Below are 5,000 nucleotides of genomic sequence, written 5' to 3'. Positions count from 1 at the left end.
ACACAAACACATGCAGTATAAACAAAAACACAATCGAACACACGTATTAATAAACAAACAAACAAAAAATAATCGAAATAAGGTGATAAACCAACATCAAAATCCAACAGAGACCATTAAAAAAAAACTTTTAGAAAAATGGTGGAAACTAAAAAAAAAAAATAATAAAAAATAAATAAAGAAATAATAAAGAAATAAAAAATAAAAGATGACATTTAAACAAAATGTGAAAATGCATAACAATACAGAAAGCTAAATAGATAAATGAATAAATAAATATTAAGATAAAAATGTGACAAGAAAGAACAGATAACAAAATAGAGATAGATAGATATATAAATAGATAAAAAACAATTGAGAATTTCTAAAGAAGATGATACACAAAGGAATAAATCTTCAGCATAAGAAACGTGAATGGAAAGCGAAGATAAAGAAAAGAGAGAGAGAGAAAAGTAGAGAAAATCAAGAAAAAACAAAGATGGTAGAAAATGAATATCAAAAATGTTTCCAAAAACGATCGAAGAGTGTAACGTAAAAAGATATATGAAAGGAAAATTATTCATATATAAGCTTAACAAAGAGAAAGAAAGAAAGAAAGAAAGACAAGGAGAAAGAAAGCCAGAAGTAACAAAAGAAAGGAAAAAATGGAAAACCAAATGACTCACTTCAAACAGAAAGACGAAAAAATAATAATAATGAAAAATAAATAAAAAAACGAAGGGAAGTAAGAAAAAAATGGAAAAACAAATAACTGAAGAGAAAAGAGACATAGGAATAAGACGAAAAGGCAAATATAATCAAGAAAGAGACCTAAAGAAAAGAAAGGATTTAGCAAAGGGGAGGGAATGGAAATGTCAAGAAAGGTGAGGAGGAGAGGAAGGTGAAGAGGAAAAATTATGCTTAGAAAGAAGAGGTAAAGAAGAGAAAGATCAAAAGGGAGAGAGAAAAGAGAGGAGAATGCTCGTGGGAAAAGAAGAGAGAAGCAAAGATCGGAAGAGAAGAGAAGAGAAGAGGGGCGAAGTGAGAGGCAGAGAAGTGAAAGGAAGGACGAGAGAGTGCGAGAAAGAAAGAAAAAGAAAGAAAGAATTAAAGAAAGATACGTAGAAAAGAGAAAAAAAAAAAAAAAAAAAAAAAAAAAAAATATATATATATATATATATATATATATATATATATATATATATATATATATATATATATATATATATATATATATAGAGAGAGAGAGAGAGAGAGAGAGAGAGAGAGAGAGAGAGAGAGAGAGAGAGAGATCACAAGAGAGAGAGAAAAAAAGATAAAGAGAGAGAGAGAGATCACAAGAGAGAGAGAGAGATCACGAGATAGAAAAATAAATAGGCAGAGAGAGAGAGAGAGATCACAAGAGAGACATACATACATACATACAGACAGATAGAGATAAAGAGATCACAAGAGAGCGAGAGAGCGAGCGAGCGCGGAGAAGGCTCAACCCCCGAGCGAAGACGGCAGGAAAGGGATCAGCTCCCCTTTGAAGACTGTTTACTCGATCTGAAGAAAGTTCCTCAAATCTGCTTGTTAATCTTATGGAGTGCTTTCATGCGCGTCTTTGAAGGAGATGTCTGTTGGCGATGAGGCGTCCTGATGAAGGCAAACATCAGGTGGGGTGGAGGAGGGGTGGGGTAAGGGTGGGGGAAGGTGGATGAGGGTGGAGGAGGGTGGTGGAGGGGAGACGAGAGGGGAGGAGGGGGGAGGAGGGGGTGATGGAGGGGGGAGAAGGGTGGAGGAGGGGGGAGAAAGGTGGAGATGGGAAGAGGGTGTAGAAGGGTGGAAGAAGGTGGAGGAGGGTGGAGAAGGGGTGGAGGGGGGAGAAGGGTGGTGGAGGGGGAGGAAGGGTGGATGAGGGTGGGGGGAGGGTGGGGGAAGGTGGAGGAGGGGGGAGAAGGGGGGATGGAGGAAAGTGGAGGAGGGGGAGAAAGGTGGAGGATGTGGTGGAAGGTGGAGAAAGGTGGATGAGGGGGGTATGGGGTGGAGGGTGGAGAAAGGTGGATGAGATGGGATGTGGTGGAGTGTCGGTGAGGTGGAAGGAGGGTGGATAGAGTGAAGGAGAGTGGAGGAGGTGGAGGAGGGTGGAAAGTGGAAAGGGTGAAGGAGAGTGGAGGAGTGTGGAAAGTGGAGAGGGTGAAGGGAGTGGAATGTGATCTAAGGATGTGGAAGACATCTTGTGTTTGATAATGGCTCTTGAGAGCGGCCGTGAAATGACTTTATAAAGAAAGAAAAAAAAACACACATACAATTCTAATAGTAATAACGATGCTGTTGCTACTGATAATGATATTGACGATGATGATAACAACAATATTGAAAGCGACATCAACAACATCAAAATTAGGAAAGAAGATAATAAACACAAACATATCAAACCCAACATAAAAAGAATAACGATTTTTAAACACAAACATCCCAAAAACCAACATAAAAATCAAAACACAAACATATTACGTCCACCACAAAAAAAATTATAATGATGATTAAAAAAAAACAAGCACACCAAAACCAACATAAAAATGATAATGACGAATTATCATTATCAAACATACCAAAAACCAACATAAAAAAGATAACGATTATTAAAACACAAACATATCAAATCCACTATAAAAAGTTATAATGATGAATAAAACAAACCTATCACACCCAAACCCTATCAACCCTAAAATAAAAAAAAAATAAAAAAATGATAACGACAATCAAAACACAAACATGCCAAAAACCAACATAAAAACAACATAAAAAAACAACATAAAAACAACATAAAAACATAAAAACCAACATAAAAACAACATAAAAACCAACATAAAAACAACATAAAAACATAAAAACCAACATAAAAACAACATAAAAAACAACATAAAAACAACATAAAAACATAAAAACCAACATAAAAACAACATAAAAAAAACATAAAAACCACCATAAAAAACAACATAAAAAACAACATAAAACACGAATACGCCCTCCCCCCGCTAAACATAAACAATATAAAAAAAAAACATAAAATTATGAAAAAACAACACAAAAAACAACAACATAAAAACCAACATCAAAACCAACATAGAAAACATTAAAACCAACATAAAAAAAACATAATACACCTCCCCCCACCACCACCACCACCACCCCCACCCCTCACTCATAATCACTCACACAATCATCCCTCCCTAACAGACCTCCCTCCCCCACACCCCCACCCTCACTCATAATCACTCACACACTCCTCCCTCCCCAACAGACCTCCCTCCCCCCACCCCCCTCACTCATAACAGACCTCCCCCCCCTCACTCATAATCACTCACACACTCATCCCTCCCCAACAGACCTCCCTCCCCCTACCCCCCCTCACTCATAACAGACCTCCACCCCCTCACTCATAATCCCTCACACACTCATCCCTCCCCCAACAGGACCTCCTACCCCCCCCCACCCCACCCCGCCCCACCCCCCCCTCACTCATAATCACTCGCACAATCATCCCTCCCCAACAGACCTACCTCCCCCCACCCCACCCCGCCTCACATCCCCTCACTCATAATCCCTCACACACTCATCCCTCCCCAACAGACCTACCCCCACCCCCTCACACTCACACACCCCTCCCTCCCCAACAGACCTCCCTCCCCCCACCTCCTCATAATCCCTCACCCCATCCCACCCCAACAGACCACCCCCCTCACTCATAATCCCTCACACACCCCTCCCTCCCCAACACACCTACCCCCCACCCCACCCCATCCAACCCCACCCCCCCTCACTCATAATCCCTCACACACCCCCTCCCTCCCCAACAGACCTCCCATCCCCACCCCCCTCACTCATAACAGACCTCCCCCCCCTCACTCATAATCCCTCACACACTCCTCCCTCCCCAACACCCCTCCCTCCCCAACAGACCTCCCCCCCTCACTCATAATCCCTCACACACCCCTCCCTCCCCAACAGACCTGCATGCTGACATCCCCAACACAATAAACGGGGACACAAAAGGGCCCAACGACGGCGTGCAGGTGTCCCGAGGGCCCCGTCCGCCATAACAAGGGGGGGGGGGTAATTAGGCCGATGTTTATCTGTCTGTTATAGTGCTGTTATCATGGCCTCGAAATTATATTGTTTTATGTTCCTCGATGAGGGATTGTAATGCCTTGTCCTTTTTTTTTTTTTTTGTTTTTTTTTTTTTTTTTTTACTTTTTTACTTTTTCTTCTTTTTTGTGTTCTATTTCTGTTTTTTTTTCGTTTTTTCTTTGTTATTTTTTCTCTTTTTTTTTCGTTTTTTACTTTTCCTTCTTTTTTTCTGTTTTATTTCTGTTTTTTCTTCGTTTTTTCTTGGTTATTTTTTCTCTTTTTTTCTTTCGATTTTGTTTCCTTTCTTTCTATTTATTATTTTTCCGATTTTCTTTTTTTTCTTTCTTTCTTTCCTTCTTTCTTCCTTTTGTTATTATTATGATTATCACAATCATTAACCATATTTTCTTTACTATTATCATCATCATTAGATTGTCACTATATCATTGTTATTTCCATCATCATTTTCATTATTGCCATAATTTTGGCCATTATTATTATCATTATTACGATTATTTTCATTACTATCATCGTCATCATCATCAATATCATTATCATTATGACTATCATGATAATCAAGAACATTAACATCATTACTATTACCACACCAACACACACACACATACGCAGATATATGTATATATATATATATATATATATATATATATATATATATATATATATATATATATATATATATATTTATATATATATATATATATATATATATATACATATATATATACATACATACAAGAGAAAGGAAAGAAGGGAATAATAGAGAGAGAGAGAGAGAGAGAGAGAGAGAGAGAGAGAGAGAGAGAGAGAGAGAGAGAGAGAGAGAGAGAGAGAGAGAGAGAGAGAGAGAGAGAGAGAGAGCGAGAGAGAGAGAGCGAGAAAGAGAG

This window comes from Penaeus vannamei, chromosome 18 (assembly GCF_042767895.1).
Source record: "Penaeus vannamei isolate JL-2024 chromosome 18, ASM4276789v1, whole genome shotgun sequence".
NCBI classification, from domain to species: domain Eukaryota; kingdom Metazoa; phylum Arthropoda; class Malacostraca; order Decapoda; family Penaeidae; genus Penaeus; species Penaeus vannamei.
The sequence above is the reverse complement of the archived record's forward strand: the minus strand, read 5'-3'. Positions refer to the sequence as shown.